Below are 17404 nucleotides of genomic sequence, written 5' to 3'. Positions count from 1 at the left end.
GTTTTCATACCAGAATGCCTTATCTTCCAATTTCGTAAATTAAAGTGAGTTTTTCTACCACTAGAAACTTTACTAGATGCTCCTCATGAGTCTGTATCCGGCCAAGCCCTGTAAAACGCAGGCTAGTTACATCAGTTTAAGACTCCTGGCTGGCAGCCATCTACAGATATGTAATGGCATGCACAAGCATGAGAAATACACACACAAAGAGTAGAAGGAAGCTTCAGACAGGACTGTATTACTCATAAGAACCCACAGGTACCAGTGAGCAAGGGGAGGGAAGCTCTGAAGGAAATGTACAGGGGAGAGGCAAGGGAGGGAACCGGAGCAGACCTATGAGAAGACTGACAGCCTTGTAGAAGAAAATACAGCCTCTTACTATTTCCTTCATGTGTCCACAGAGCAAGAAAAGTAAACTTTTCAAAGTTTTCTGGACTGTATGGCTCTAATCTCCACCAGCAAGGTAAGTCCTATGATGTACAGCTTAGCAGAGCGCTGGTAGGCTTCATTCTGGTGCAACAGTGTCTCATGTCTTTCTGTTAGTCATTGCCTTTATTCATAGTCACCTTTTCTAAATGGAACACGTTGCTACCAGTCCTGTCCCTGCGTTATGTGCTTTGGAAGTGTTAAGAGGATGTATTAGGAGCAAAAAACTAGAAACATAACTTTTTGTGTATGTCTGTCATGTTTTTGCTGTGTTGTTTTATATGGTTATAATGTCGTGTTATCTTTGCTTCTGCTAAATACCAGGACTATAAGGCTGGATTCACAACAAGCATTTTTTTTATTTATTTTCTACTCAAAAACTATGCTTTAAAGCAGAGTTTAAAGTCTGCAATGAAATATAAAAGGAACTAAGCATTTTGGTTGGTGATCTTTTTCTGGTGTCTTTTCAAAAGACAGCATGCTCTTGGTATGGTGTTTTTTTCCCGGCAATTTTTTTCCCATTCAAACATTGCACATTTAAAAAAGTACCTGTAAATAAAAAAACATGAAAAAGCTTGAAAGGCGTGGCATTTTTCAAGAGCACTACAAAAATACCTGTAAAAAAAAAAACATGAAAAAAAAACTTGAAACGCGTGGCATTTTTTTTCAAAAGCACTACAAAAATACGTGTAAATAAATACCATGAAAAAATACCTATAAAAAAAATACCTGTAAAAAATACCATGAAAAAAACTTGAAACGCGTGAATTTTTTTATAAAAGCAACACAAAAATAGAGCATGTGTGAACGAGGCCTAATAGAACAACAGAGGGGTCAGCTGAGATAGATCACCATCTGCTGAGGGACTATGACGTACCGCATGCCTTGTCTGAAAAAGGGCATGCAAGAGCAAGACGGCTGCAGGTTATTAACCTCTTGCACGCACAGAGGTTGTCAGATGTGCATGCTGTGAGTAGTTCAGGTAAATGTCTACCCCAGGGATCAGCAGCCTCCGGCACTCCAGCTGTTGTGAAACTACAACTTCCAGCATGCTCCATTCACTTCTTTGCGAGTTCTGAGAACAGCTAAGCAAGTGTGCATGCTGGGCGTCGTAGTTTCACCACAGCTAGAGTGCCGAAGGTTGCTGAACCTGTTCTACACAGTGACAGCATATGGAAGGCAGCGGGTATTTTTAACAATTGTAATGTAGCTGATTTGTGTAGGGCACAGATGGCCAATCTGCGGCTCTCCAGCTGTTGTAAAACTACAACTCCCACCATGTCCTGCTGTAGGCTGATAGTTGCAGGCAGTCTAGGCATGCTGGGAGTTGTAGTTTTGCAACAGCTGGAGAGTCTCAGATTGGCCATCCCTGGTGTATGGATTTGCAGGGATTCGGCAGATTGATTTGAATAGTACTTTAATACTACAGCAACTTCTAACATCCACTGTGCTAAAGGTCCTCCTCTCTGCAGTGACAGCAAGGACCCCAACTGCAAGGGGGTTGGGTTGATTATCCAAATTTGTGGCCATTAGGGTGGGGGACACACGTCCTTTCTGGTTGTGTCCAAATCTTCCATCACATGTTGTCAGATATACCTGAGGTGTCATTACGCTGGGGCTACACAGCGACATTGCATTTACTTATGGCCAATGGGTTCGTGATGCGTCACTAGACATGCCATGACTGCGACAGTCTCCAAAAATGAACACTGCTGGATCACAGACCACGATGTAACTAGTGTGCGACTGCGACTTGCCTACGACCATTCTGATTAGAGATGAGCAAATCGAATCCCACAAAGTAGAAATCTGATTTGAATTTCAGGATGAATTCGATTCGCCGAGAAGCCGAATTTCCTCGTGCTTTGTGTCAGCGAATCGATTTAACCTGAAATAGTCTAAAAAACTAAAAAATTCTAACTTACCTCCTCTATTTGCTCGCGACGGGCCGCCAGCCTCCATCTTGCTTGAAAATCTCGGCCGAAATCCCGTGCGGCGTGAGATTACATCATCACGTCATACGTCACAACGCCAGCCAGCGTGATAACGTAATCTCGCGCCGCACAGGATTTCGGCTGAGATCTTCAAGCAAGATGGCGGCGGGCGGCCCATCGCAAGCAAATGGAGGCGGTAAGTTTGAGTCAATTTTTTTTTTTTTATTGTTAATTTTACACTCAAAGGCCGCGATCATGTATGAACGTGGCATCTGAGGGCTACAATGACGGGGCGGCGCTATCGCAGCTCCCTGTCATTGCACCCGCTACTTACAAAAATGGGCGCTCGTCACGAAGCGAATTTGTGAAATTTGGCAAATTAGCCGAATCGAACTTTTAAGAAATTCGCTCATCTCTAATCCTGATATTTGGGTGCGCCTTTACAACCTGAGGCTTCCCACTCACATGAATTTGGCTCTGGTTTTGTTTTACCAGAAAAACAAACAAACATCAGAATAGGCACAAGTGGGTTTCACTTTCTTTTTGCGGTGTTTTTTTTTTTTTGTTTAATTTTTTTGTGGTCACTTTTTAAAGATGACCTCCCGCGCCACCAGAGGCTGTGCTTAATGGATGACAAGGCGGCAAGGCGGACTCTTCATAAATGAAGCACACATCAGTGCACCTAGAATGAAACTGTAAAAGAAAGTGAATTTTGCAGGGGGCTCTACACCCCCCACAACTACTCCTTTTCAGAAAGCAGCAAGGGCGCGTAGAAAGGTCACTGCAATGGTGGTTTCCAACTTTTTACGGCAATTTCTGTCATACAAGCGCATAGTAAATGACCCCCACTAGTGTGTTCTTTATAGGGTTTTTCCCCTATAGGAAAGGTGATGGTAAAATACCTGAAAAAATGCCAAGAGCTTTAGCATGCAGTTTTTTTTAAAAGAAGACAAAAAGACAAAAAACGCCACCTAGTGAACAAGAAATTCTGGAGCTAAAAAGCGCTTGTGTGTCCTGCGTGTCCTGTTTCCCATAGACCTTCAGCTGACATCCGGAGCTGGCATTTCTACAGCAAACAAAAAAATCCAGGTGAAAAGGGTGCAAAAGTTAAGAAAAACACTGCAAACGCAAAAGTGCAGAAAAACACAGTTTTTGCGGCTTGGATGCGGACCCATTTACTTCAATAGGGCCGCAAAAGATGTGTGCTGTCCGCAGATGTGGGCTCTCCGTTCCGTAGCCCTGCAAAAAAAATATAACATGTCCTATTCTTGTCCATTTTGCGGACAAGAATAGCATTTGTACAATGGGCCGGCCGTTCCAGTCCGCAAATTGCGGAAGGCACACGGACGGCTTCAGTTTTTTTTGGCGGACCGCAAAAAAATGGAACGGTCATGTGCATGAGGCCTAAGGCTACTTTCACACCTGCGTTGTTGTTTTCCGGTATTGAGATCCGATCAGGATGCCTTCCGTTCCGTCAGCATTTCGTTTTTTGACTGGACACAAAACCGCTTTAAGCTGCGATTTTGTGTCTGGTCATAAAAATTGATCCGGCACCGAAAACAATGTAAGTCAATGGTGACGAATCCGTTTTTTTAGGAGCCTTTATGAAATTAGGAGCCTTTCATTTCACACAACCGCATCCTAACGGAACAGATGCATCCGGATGTGCACAATTAAAACGGATACGTTTAATTCCGGTATTAAGATCCGCTGCTGGATCTCAATACCGGAAATTAATAACGCAAGTGTGAAAGTAGCCTAAATTGGCCACTCTGAAACAGGCAGGCAAGAGCAAAAGGCAGACACATCGCGCAAATGTTTTTGGTTGTGTGAACTTTCTACTGGTGGATTTACCAGGGCGACTAGAAGCCGATTGTCAAGAAGAAAGCAGTTCCTTCCCGACAGTCGGCTGCTCGCTCAGTGGAGGTGAAGCGCTGGATTTACATGCAGTGATCACCTCCACAGTATGCGGACCAGGATCGCTACTGCCATCGCGCGTCCTCGTACGCCCGCATTGTTTCTTGGCAATAGATCCCTGTTTAGACAGGGCGATCTGCCGTCCAGAAACGATAATTGACTCACAAGCACTAACGAGCATTTCGTTCACGGGCACAGCGTTCGCAGGAACGTTCGTTCCCGATAATCTGCTCGAATATCACCACGTCTAAACCCACCTTCAGATTCGCTGTCACCCTTAGGGACTGGCAGAGGATGCAGATATCATTGAATGTGGCAAACATTGAAGCGCTGTGTGAAATCAAAGGCTCCTAATTTCATAAAGGCTCCTAAAAAAACACGGATCCGTCACCATTGACTTACATTGTTTTCGGGGTGCCGGATTCAATAGATATGGGGCACCAGGCTCAAGACCTGAGATGTGTAGGAAAGGCGCAAGTAGCACCACTGCGCGCAAAGCCGGATTTTATTATGATGCATATACTGTATGAGTGCTGTAGGATAACGCTTTCACATGAGACAGATCATTCCGTGCATTACTGTAGCCGGCGAGATCACTGATGATGCTCACTTCTGGCACCAGCAAACTGCGGCAGGTGGTAACGTCACCTAGAGGGTTAATATTTACATGCTGCTCGGTCACATTGTGCTGTGTACACATGACGGCAGAGGTTCCCATGGATAGCGATGAAGAGGCGGAGGGTCCCTCTTGTTGAGACTCTTTTTTTTTCGGTTCGCTCTCGGTCTGGTCTGATCCGCACGCCTCCCTGTATACAAGGCCTGTGTATGTGAAGGGAAAACAGGCAGCGCTGCTTGTTTCACTAACATCTCGCATGACAAACAACTCCGGCTTCCCCTCTTCTGTAGAAAGACACTGGAGGCATTGAACTCGCTCTCCCTGGGGCTTCTCCGCAGCCCTGTGATAACAATTCAGAGGAAAAACTTTTACGCCCCCGCTCATTAAAGTACAAAATTCCACTAATCCCAAATATGGGCAATCTGAGCGCGTGAGACGAAAATAAAACGGGTTGTTTGTGCCCAGGAATTAACTCTTCAGCTGCCTGTGAGCACAAGAAGGTGCAGGAATCTGTAGTGATGGTGTAAAGCAAGTGCGGACGTGTAATGGGATATCTGGAGCAGCGGACATAGTGCAACAGTAATGTACACCTCACCTAGTCACTGTGCACCAGAAGGTAGGTAGAGAGATAGATAGATAGATAGATAGATAGATAGATATGGACAAATAGATAGATAGATAGATAGATAGATAGATAGATAGATAGATAGACAGATAGATATGGACAAATAGATAGATAGATAGATAGATAGATAGATAGATAGATAGATAGATATGGACAAATAGATAGATAGATAGATATGGACAGATAGATAGATAGATAGATAGATAGATAGATAGATAGATAGATAGATAGATAGATATGGACAGATAGATAGATAGATAGATAGTGATAGATAGATAGATATGGACAAATAGATAGATAGATAGATAGATAGAGATAAATAGATAGATAGATAGATAGATATAGATAGAGATAAATAGATAGATAGATATAGATAGAGATAAATAGATAGATAGATATACATATGCTGTGAAGATACAAGATGTGCAGCACCTGGAACTACGGATACTGGAAGCCTGTGCTAGCATTTCTCCTGCGGTGTTGCTATCAGTGTGTGCAGAGTGGGAGAAGAGGGTTGCATTGACAATCCAACACAATGGGCAGCACATTGAACACATTTTATAAGTGTTCAGAAACTTGTAAAAAACTCATGAAAGAATAAAGTTACGTTAAAACCAAGCACACCATTGTTTTTCTTGTGAAATTCCCAATAAGTTTGATGTGTCACATGACCCTCTTCCTATTGAAAAAAACAAAAGTTGGATTCAAAATGGCCGACTTCAAAATGGCCGCCATGGTCACCACCCATCTTGAAAAGTTTCCCCCCTCACATATACTAATGTGCCACAAACAGGAAGTTAATATCACCAACCATTCCCATTTTATTAAGGTGTATCCATATAAATGGCCCACCCTGTAGATAGATAGATAGATAGATAGATAGATAGAGATAAATAGATAGAGATAGATAGATAGATAGATAGATAGATAGATAGATAGAGAGATATAAATAGATATAGATAGAGATAGATAGATAGATAGATATGGACAAACAGATAGACCAGCTCCAGGTTTATGCGGGTCCTTGGGCGATAAAGCCTCAGTGGGCCCCCTTGTGGCATTTTGCACAACAGACACAGCAATGAACGAGCTGTTTGCACAAGAAGGGTAGGCAAGTTGGATATGGCTGGGGACCATGTTTCATTGGGCAGCCACAACAGAACCGCCTCTGGGGTCAGCCTTATATGTGTAGCACAAATCTGGTTGACTCTTCCCTCCACCATTTTCCAGAACCCCTGTATGAGTGAGCACTCCCAGAAGATATGTAGAAGAGAACCAGTCTCTTGCTGGCACTTCCAGCATCGATCACTCTGGGACAGGCCAGATAGGAATAGCTTTTTCGGATAATTATACCATCTGGTTAAAACTTTAAACGAGTGCTCCTGTATGCGCACGCATTTGGAGAACCCATGTGACTTGAGGCGAATTGTGGCTAATTCCGAATCCGTAAAGGACCTTTTCAGTTCCTTCTCCCTAATGAATGTAGGTCGATTTAGTAAAGAGTCAGATATCATTGAGTGATAGAGAAAGGAAATCCACCTAGGACGCTTAGCTTGAGGATTTAGAGATCTCTCCAGCCAGGTGGGGTCTTTAAGCTCATTGCTCTGGAGCTTGTGAACATCCAGGAAATTTCCTGTGGGCAATACCCCAGAGCAATAACTCAAGATATCGCTTTCCGAACCCAATTCCAAGAGAAGATCTTTGAGGGTCTTCCCTCTAAAAGTGGTCCAGAAGCTGGGGACACTAGCCCTAGATGGTAAGACGTACTAAGGGATTAGGTGAACCGGTAAGTGCATTGGAAGGGGTCGACAAAATCTGGGTCTTTTCTTGTAAGGAACAAAAGACAGAGTAAATTCCCTTCGTAAGGCCAACAAATGCAGGAGTGTGGTGTGGGTATACCCCACAGGCTAGCCCACTGCTCATCATTCAATGTGGCCCTTTCTATGTCAGTACCTAATGGGGCTTGTTTCTCCACGCACAGCGAGATCCATCTCTTCAATTGAATCGCTTTGTAATATATTTGCGCATCTGGCATACCAAAGCCCCCAAGGTAGCGAGGGAGGATCAGATCTGCATAGGATATCCGAGGTTTCTTTGTCAGCCATAAAAAAAGAGGAAAAAATGGATCTCACCATGCGGAAGAACTTTGGGGTCAGGAAAATAGGAACCATTTGCATGAGATACAGTAGTTTGGGCATCACATAAGTGCTCAGGAGGTTCTTTCTGCCCACCCAGGAGACATATGGGATGGAGAGAGAAGACAGCATCCTTTTGATATCACCAATCAGAGGGGTGTAGTTCGTTCCATACAGATCTGAGATGTCTCTGGTCAGGTATATGCCCAAGTATTTTAGTTTGGACGACTGCCACTTGAAGGGCATTGTCTTTTTCAGTTCACTGACTAAACCCGAAGGTGCTGATATATTGAAAGCCTCTGACTTAGAATAAATTACTTTAAAGTTGGAGCTATCTCCAAACTCCTCAAACAACTTAATTATGTGTGGGAAAGGCCGTGCTAGGATTAGTGATCAGGATCAATAGGTCATCAGCAAATGCTGCATTTTGGTGACAAACTCCTCCAACCTGCAGACCCTGAATTTGCTTGTGCTCTCGTATGGCCTGGAGCAATGTTTCCATGACTAAAATAAATAAAGTTGGAGACAAGGGCAACCCTGCCTGGTCCCATTCGAAATCTCAAAGGGAGCAGACAAGGTGCCATTAACCCTAATTCTAGCACTGGGGTGTTTGTAAAGGGACATGATTGCTTGCGCAAATTGACTAAGGATTCCGAAACGGAGTAAGATAGATTGTAGATATGTCCAGTCCTCTCTGTCGAAGGCCTTCTCAGCGTCAGTGCTGAGTAAGACCAAAGGGACCTTTTTCGAGACTGCATAGGTTTATGGCGTGAATAAGCCGCACAGAGTTATGATTACCTTCCCTGCTGGGTGAACTAAGCCAGGGACTAGTAAGCCAAGTCTACTTGCCAACACTTTTGCCCAGATCTTAACTGTCAACATTGATTAAGGATATAGGCCGATAGGAAGCACATAAACTAGGATCCTTCCCATCTTTTGGTAAATGGTTATCGTGGCATTTAGCACTTGTTTAGGAAGTGCATCACCCAAAAGAAGTGCATTGCACCAAGCCGTTAATCTGGAGATCATATTTGGGGTGAGACCTTTCTGTAATAGCCTATTGGGAGGCCATCAGGGCCCGGGGCCTTCGCTAGAGGCGTAGATTTCTGAGTTTCTGAAATTCCCTCATCCGACCAATGATTTTAATACTGGGGGAGGGGGGGATGTTGGGGGGGGGCACACTGCTCCACCAAGTACTTTAATACTGGGGGGAGGGGGGGAAGCGCACTGCGCCACCAGTGTTTTTAATTCTGGGGTGGGGGGGTGCACTGTGCCACCAATGACAATTAACCTTTAATACAGATACAGGAGGCGGGTGCCAGCGGCAGAATCACATAGCCGGCACCCGCCTCCTGTATCTGTATTAAAGGTTAATTATCATTTTTGGCACAGTGGCCACTGTCCCTCCCCTCCTCCGCCCACTCTCTCCTCATTGGCAGCAGCACAGGGAGGAGGGAAGGACTGCTTCCTTCTCCCCTGTGCTGCTGAGGAAACATGGAGCGTGCTGAGAGCAGTACGCTCCGTGTTCTGTGATACTAGGCAGGGTGATGTCTAAAGGGACCTCGACTGCTGCACTTTTGAAGTGAGGAAATGAGTGGGCCCCCTAAGAAACAGTGGGCCTCGGCACTTGCCCGGGTATGCCGGGTGCTGACGCCGGCCCTGGATAGATAGATAGATAGATAGATAGATAGATAGATAGATAGATAGATACAGGGGTGCACCACCAATGAGGCGAAGTTAGGTGATTACCTAAAGCAGCACCAGGTGGGGGCAAGATGGGGGCAGAAGAAGGGGGATTATCTCTTTCGCAGTATAGTATTGGGGAGCACAGTATGTGGTGCTGTATTACCCTGTATGTTTTGTAGCTCTGTATGTAATGTTTTCCAAGTATGTCTTTACCAGTAAGGCTGGAGGGAAGGGGTTAGGTTAAGAAATTGGCATTGGGGGGTTGGGGCGCCCTTTTAGTTTTCACCTCAGGTAGCAGAAAGGCTAGGTGCACCCCTGGATAGAAAGATAGATAGATATGATATATCCCCTAATATCTCCCCAACAATATATATGCTCACACCTGTATATACTTACCTGCTTCCTATAGTCAGTACGGTGGCTCCTACATACAATGGTAAAGTCCTCATCATTGTCTTCAGGGATCACTCTGAAGTCCCGAAATCTTAAAGGGGTTGTCTCATCATGGACAATGGGGGCATATCGCTAGGATATGCCCCCATTGTCTTATAGGTGGGGGTCCCACCGCTGGGACACGCACTTATATCGAGAATGGAGCCCCGCAAGGTGGTGGCTGGATGACTCCGCTCCGGCCACCACCAAGCCAGCTCCCCGTAGAAGTTAATGGGAGTGTACCGCACATGCGCGGCCCCCGCTCCCATTCATTTCTATGCGGCCGACGGAAATAGCTGATCCAACGCTCGTCTATTTTCACCGGCCCCATAGAAAATGAATGGAGGGTGGTTGCCCATGCCCAGTGCGCCCTCCTTCACTTGTGGGGCTCCGTTCTCGATATAGGTGCGGGTCCCAGCAGTGGGTGATTATAGAGGTTGTGGATAACCCCTTTAAGGCATAAAAAGGTTATATGAAAAATCTCCAAACCATTTCGACCAGGGTGGGGAGATAAGCACGACGACCCTAATGGACGTTCATCCAGATGAGTAATAGGCTTCCTGTTTTCAGCTGGTGTCTGGTATATACGCCGTAGTCCACCTGTAACTCACGAGGACATGTGCAAAAACAGATGTTTGATGACCATAAGTAAAAAGCTGATGCCAGTTGAAGTCATGAACATCTGCTGCTGGGCGACGGTCCTGACATTTTTGAAAACCTTTACACATCTGTCACCTAAGTCACAAAGTGTCATTTCTCCAGCTTCGCTAGATTTACTGCAGGTCGCATTCCTTCTAGTTATCTTATAAAACAACTGGTACTTTCACATTTGCAGCTTCCTGGATGACACAACCATATGCAGATTTCTACTAAACGTGACAAGGTGTCGCAGTGCTGCGCTGACTGACGAGTAAGTCTATTGGTTTTTATGCAGGTCTCCTGGTTTTCTCATGTGTTTTTGGCCTTTGTACGTTGCAGTAATTGCTGTAATCCCTTTAATACAAAATGCAAGCAGCGTTAAATTGGCATTTTGGCGCTGAATGGAGATCAAGATGCAGAATAGATTGTTGGATGTCTGATGCATTCACTTTTTCAGTCCTGGAATATTGGAGGCCATCAATATCAGATTAGTGGTGATCTAACTCCCGGCACCCCTGCTGATCAGATGATTGAAGGGGTCATGGCATACTTTATGTAGTGGCAGCTCATGACGGCTGTAAGCTCCCCTCACCATCAGAGGGGACCGCGCTTATCGTGTATAGGCTCATGTCAGCAGAGGTATCGTCACCTCACATTACCAGAGGGGGCCACATTTGTCTCCTTGTTAGGTGCTTTTGTAACGCTCACAATTTGATTCAATGTGTCCAGGAGATGGTTACAACATATCTACTGAACATCACCTGACACACTTAGGGCTCATGCACAGGACAGTATTTTGCGCTCAGTATACTGGCCGTTTTTTTAGTTCAGTATGCGGTACATATACTGAACCATTCATTTCAATGGTTCAGCATTCCGTTTTCTGTATTTCCGTACCGTGAAAAGATAGAAAATGTCCTATTATTGTCCGCAAATCACGGTGCTTGGCTCCATTCAAGTTAATGCAAAAAAAAACTGATCTCATACGGAAATGCATCCGTATGTCTTCCATATCCGTTCTGTTTTTGCGAAACCATCTATTGGAAATTTATGCCCAGCCGAATTTTTTCTATGTCATTACTGTATATGGCATACGGAAAAACGGAATGAAAACGGAAACACAACGGAAACAAAAAACAGAAAAACGGACCGCAAAACACTGAAAAAGCCATACGGTCGTGTGCATGAGCCCTTAGTTGATTCTATACAAACAGAAGTTGGTCCCTGAGCATATCTTGTACTCCTGATGATCCAGCAGTGGCTGGAGAAACGCGTCGAGTGAATTAGATGTAAAAGATCTAGCGACATTTATATCTATACCTATTTAGGCACTAGAGAATAGTCCTAATAAGGCCTCATGCACACGACCGTAGTTATAGTCCGCATCCGAGCCGCAGTTTTGGCGGCTCGGATGAGGACCCATTCACTTCAATGGGGCCGCAAAGGATGCGGACAGCACTCGGCGTGCTGTCCGCATCCGTTGCACCGTTCCGAGGCCCCACCAAAAAATATAGCATGTCCTATTCTTCTCCGTTTTGCTGACAAGAATAAACATGTCTACAATGGGCCGCCCGTTCCGTTCTGCAAATTGCGGAAGGGACGCGGGCGGCTTCCATTTTTTACGGATCCGCGGTTTGCGGACTGCAAAAAACGGCATGGTGGTGTGCATGAGGCCTAAGATCTATAATTATCTAGACCACTGGATGCTGAATGGTACCCAGTCAGGTTGGATGCAAGGATTTTGCAGTCCTTCTGACACATAATATAAAGGGTTCCAGCATTCCAGTGACTAGACGAGCCTGGGATACAAAGGCCACCATTGCCCATGTGAAGTATTTAACATATATCACGAGTAACGATTTTTAGTTTTTGGTTTTAGTATCCGTACAGGCAGTGAATTTCTAGATTAGATTTGGATACGGTATCAATATACCATATTGTTTTCAGTGATTTCTCGTTCATCGGTTAAACAAACAAAAAAATCATACTCACCTTATACATTTGAGCATGAAGAGGCCGACGCCATCTTGATTAAAGATTCCGCGCGAAACCTTGTGCGCTGCATGATGACATCATTATGCTGGCTGGCGACATCATACGTCACTGTGCACAAGATTTTGTTTGGGATCTTCAATTAAGATGGCAGCGGCGGACTCTTCGCACTGAAATGGATGAGGTGAGTATTATTTTTTACCGCCATTTCAGGCAAAATTGATTCGTTACCACGAAACACGACGAGGAAATTTGGCTTTGCGGCGAATCAAATTTTCCCTGAAATTTGGATCGAAGTCCAGATTCGCTCAACACTAATTATTGGTACATGTGAATATACAGTATGCAACGTTGTAATAAATTCTATTATTAGTTCCCCTTTCCGGTCTGCAGGTTCTTCGTACATTTTTGCAAAACTTGTTAACCGCTATAAAGCTTCTCTTAACCCTTTAGAAGTAATGAATTGCTAGCAATTTGCAATGAAGGTTATAAGTTGGGGGGGGGGGTTCCCCTCCACAGTCTGACATTATCCAATCAGCGCTGCCAGTGTCAGACTGTGCAGGAACACAGCGTCAACTGGTATCATCCAGCTGAACCTTCACTGCAAACTGCTGGTAACTCATTTATAACTTCTAGCAGGAATAATAGAGGAATGGCACAATGTAGAGCGATAAGAATAGATGCTCCAGAATTGTTATTACATAGGAAACGCAAGAAGTTACTAAAACGGACATGTCAGGAGAGCTGCCCGGTCCCCTTTAAATGGTCTGACTGACGCCTTCTCCATACACCCTCTTACATATATGTACATAACAGCAGAAGGTGGAAGCACGCGGAGAAGAACTCTCCCGCTGCAGCACCCAGCTCATTACATAGACAGCCAATTGATTTCAAGAGTTATTATGTAAAACTTAAAGGGGTTGGCCCATCTCCCACTGTGGGATATTGCTAGCAATATGCGACCAATGTCTGATACGTGCAGGTCCCATCTCTGAGATCTGCACCTACTGTATCTCCAGAACAGACCCCTGAAAGTGAAGGAGAGCGCACAGCGCATGCTCAGCGTGCTCTCCATTCAGTTCAATGGGAGTTTCGAAAAGAGCCGAGAGATAACGCTCAGCTATTTCCGGAGCTCCCATAGATATGAATGGAGATCGTACACCACAAGCGTGGCCACCTCTTTATTCACATCTGTGGGAGTTCCGTAAATAGCTGAACCGCCGTTTGGCTATTTTTGACACCCCATAAAAGGGAATGGAGGGTGGCCAAGCCTGGGAGCCCTGTTCTAGAGATAGAAGTGGGACCCCGCACCTAATCGGACATTACTGACATATCATAGCAATATTTCACCAAACTGCGCGATGGGTCAACCCCTTTAATAGGTTTGTCAGAATACTTGTACCTATGACACTGGCTGACCTGTTACATGTGCACTTGGCAGCTGAAGGCATCTGTGTTGGTCCCATGTTCATATGTGCCCGCATTGCTGAGAAAAATGATATTTAGGGCGGTCCGCAATGCACACGCATCAACCTTAGGGCCGGCGCATGCAGACGTGGACACATTCACTTGAATTGGGTCCGCGATCCACATCCAATGGTCCACCCTGCTAAAAAGTAGTGCATGCAAGTGAATGGGTCCGCATCCATGATGTGGTGCAAAAATGGCCGGGGCCCATATTTTGTGGATCCGCTGTGTTCATGGGCCCTTAGATATTTGCAAAAGAGCTTCTCGGAGCAACAGGGGCATTACCACTACACCTAGAGGCTCTGCTCTCTCTGCAATTTCCGTGCCCTCTGCACTTAGATTACAGGACCAGACATGATCGCATTGAGGCCTCTTTCACACTACAGTATGTCCATTTCAGTGTTTTGCGGTCCGTTTTTCACGGATCCGTTGTTCAGTTTTTTTGCTTCCGTTGTGGTTCCGTTTCCGTTCCGGAAAAAAAAACGGTAGTGTGAAAGAGGCCTTACACTGTCAATCAAAGTGCAGAGGGTGCAGCAGTTGCAGAGAGAGCAGAGCCTCTAGGTCAGACATGCTCAACCTGCAGCCCTCAAGCTGTTGCAAAACTATAACTCCCAGCATGCCCGAACAGACTACAGCTAACAGCCTACAGCAGGGCATTGTGGAAGTTGTAGTTTTACAATAGCTGGAGGGCCGCAGGTTGAGCATGTCTGGTCTAGGTGTAATGACAACGCCCCCGTTGCTCCTAGAGGCTCATTTGCATATATTATAACATCATTTTTCTCAGCAATGCGGACACATATGAACGTGGGCCCAACACAGATGCCTTCAGCTGCCAAGCGCACATGTAACAGGTCAGCCGGTGTCATAGGGACAAACCTGCTGACAGACGCCCTTTCATTTCCCCTATAGTGTCGCCAGTAGTACACCGGCTCCGGCTTAGACATTAGTGGTAGATCAGATCATCATACGGTACAGCAGTGAATATATTTATGAAACACTGTGCAACTTTGTAGTAATGTGCTTGAATATGATTTTTATGAGCCTATTTCATCCATTTCTGGACACCTAATCTGGCATAAAGGTAGAAAGGTAGAAACGCCAGCCGAGGCGACTCTAGTTTTTCTTACGTTGTATTAATGTGATTACTCATTGCCCAATTTCGTGATCCCTTCCACACATTCCTCTGCTCGGTGTTACATGTAATTGGCTCATAAACTTCCCCCAGCACATCCATCTCCCTCCTGCTGTGCCGAGCGGCCCGCACTAAACTCCGATGGCTCTGCCAATTCCTAATTCCTGCAATAACAATGACTATTTCTGCATCAGCCACACACACAAAGCGCCGGCGCACCTCTGCTCTGCCCCGCAGCCTGACTTCTTCCACTATAAACTCCCACTCACGGATCCATGCCAATAACAGCGCCAACCTACCCTGTAGCACAATGTGTCATTCTTATATAAACTCACACCGCTCTTCCCGTCCCTGATATTTTATGTCTTTCCAAATTCAGGGCTTAAAACTTACATTCAGTTCTTAGATTCACAAAAAAATCATCCGAAATATTTACTACCCAATTGTTTCGATTATTTCTGGTGCATTTAGCAGACGGTGATTTTTTATTTTTATTTTTTTATTTGGTTAAAGGAACACTCCAGGAAAAATGCTATCCTGGGGAAGAGTTACTATTCAACAGGTGACAGAATTCTGCCACAATTTGCATCAAAAATACGCCTTGCTCTATGGTAGATTTATACATTTTTTTTAGACACCTTTCTACAAGTGTCTGACACGCTGGCGTAGGTTTGCATGAAAGGGACATGTGGAAAGACAGTTTTTTCTTTTAGACTACATGCACTTGACAGTGCAAAAAAAAAACAGCCCTTAAAAAATGCCATTTTACAAATATTTGTGCATTTTTCACAGCCATTTTGCATCCATTTCTAATGGTCGTTAAAAAGAGCAATCAAAAAACGGTTGATTTCATTGGGTTTTTAAGTCAAAACCCCAACCCCTGCAGTGCCCTCAGTATATATATTATGCCCCCATAATGTCCCTAGTATAAATAATGCACCTCTTTGGGCTCCCGGTAGTTTTAATGGCCTCCATTTTTGCCCACAGTATAGATAATGGCCCCCTTAGGGCCTCCCACTAGTTATAATAGCCCCCCAAGTTGTGCCCCAGTATAGATATTAGTCTACATATAGAATGTCTCCGTCTCCTAGTGACAACATAAAAAAAATAAAAATAAAAATACTCGCCCCACCACTTGCACACAATGGAACTCTTACTCGGCACTGGAGACAGCAGGACCTAACGTTCCCAGCGTTGTGACATCACGATGCTTGAGCACAGGTCCTGCTGCCTCCGGTGCCGAGCAAGTGTTCCATTGTGTGCAAGTGGTGGGGCGAGTAGTTTATTATTATTTTCAACTCCTATAAGGCTCTTTTTTAAAAGTGTAGCCTTTTTAAACGGACGTTATATGTGTTCACTCCTGTCTAAACGGCCGTTAAAAACTAGCCCATTTATTTCAGTGGGATCCTTCTGGCCATGAAAATGGTCACAAATAGGACATATCCTACTGTATTTTGTAACAGCCGCTATCCACTGGCCATTAAAAAAAGCCATGTCAATAGCCCCATGGACTTCAATTAGTTTTTAAAACAACCATGTGACGGCATTACAAAAACGGCCCTCACACGGCCATTTTTAACGTTCATGTGAATGTAGCCTTAGTCAGTTACATGATATTGATTACCTATCCTCAGTATAGTTTATCTTTATCAGATTGACGGGGGCCGGACACCCAGCACCCCTGACGATCAGAGGCAGCAGTGCTTGTGCGAGCGCTGCATCCTCTTCATTAGTTACCTGTCTACTTTGTTTGTACATTTCTGCCATGCATTTTTTTCTCCTACAGAAAAAAAAAAGTGCAGTAGCCAGATCATGAGCCTAAAAAAGGCAATGCATATAAAAAAGAATGCTGCTAGAACAACATACACAAGAGAAACTCGAAAAATTTGAATATCGTGAAAAGTCTATTTATTTCAGTAATGCAACTTAAAATTCGAATTCTGTGAAAAGGTTCAAAATTCTAGGCTCAAAGTGTCACACTCTAGTCAGCTAATTAATCCATACCCCCTGAGCAACGGATACCCCAAAATTGTGACTTTGGGGTTTCATAAGCTGTAAGCCATAATCATCCAAATTATAACAAATAAAGGCTTGAAATATCTCGCTTTGCATGTAATGAGTCTCATATGTTAGGCCTCTTTCAGACGGGCGTTGCGGGAAAATGTGCGGGTGCGTTGCGGGAACACCCGCGATTTTTCAGCGCGAGTGCAAAACATTGTAATGCGTTTTGCACTTCACAGAAGTTCAGGCTTGGGATCGGTGTTCTGTAGATTGTATTATTTTCCCTTATAACATGGTTATAAGGGAAAATAATAGCATTCTGAATATAGAATGCATAGTAAAATAGCGCTGGAGGGGTTAAAAAAATAATAATAATAATTTAACTCACCTTAGTCCACTTGA

The 17404-nt window shown here is 44.5% G+C and overlaps 1 protein-coding gene across 4 annotated transcripts in view; it reads left to right on the top strand.

Moving 5' to 3' along the window:
- The first annotated feature begins 201 nt into the window (after window positions 1-201).
- Window positions 202-17404, top strand: part of KIAA0040 (KIAA0040 ortholog) — a 59699-nt gene continuing 42496 nt past the window's right edge. For 2 of the 4 annotated variants that reach the window (XM_044300922.1, XM_044300917.1), the window contains exon 1: window positions 296-463. The gene's annotated coding sequence lies outside the window, so the exon portion shown is untranslated. Of the gene's footprint in view, window positions 259-295; window positions 464-10606; window positions 10682-17404 lie in introns of those variants that run through there. The other 2 variants (XM_044300918.1, XM_044300919.1) reach the window with 2 other exon arrangements.

Source organism: Bufo gargarizans, chromosome 7 (assembly GCF_014858855.1).
Source record: "Bufo gargarizans isolate SCDJY-AF-19 chromosome 7, ASM1485885v1, whole genome shotgun sequence".
Lineage (NCBI taxonomy): Eukaryota > Metazoa > Chordata > Amphibia > Anura > Bufonidae > Bufo > Bufo gargarizans.
This window is presented reverse-complemented; position numbering and strand designations above follow the sequence as displayed.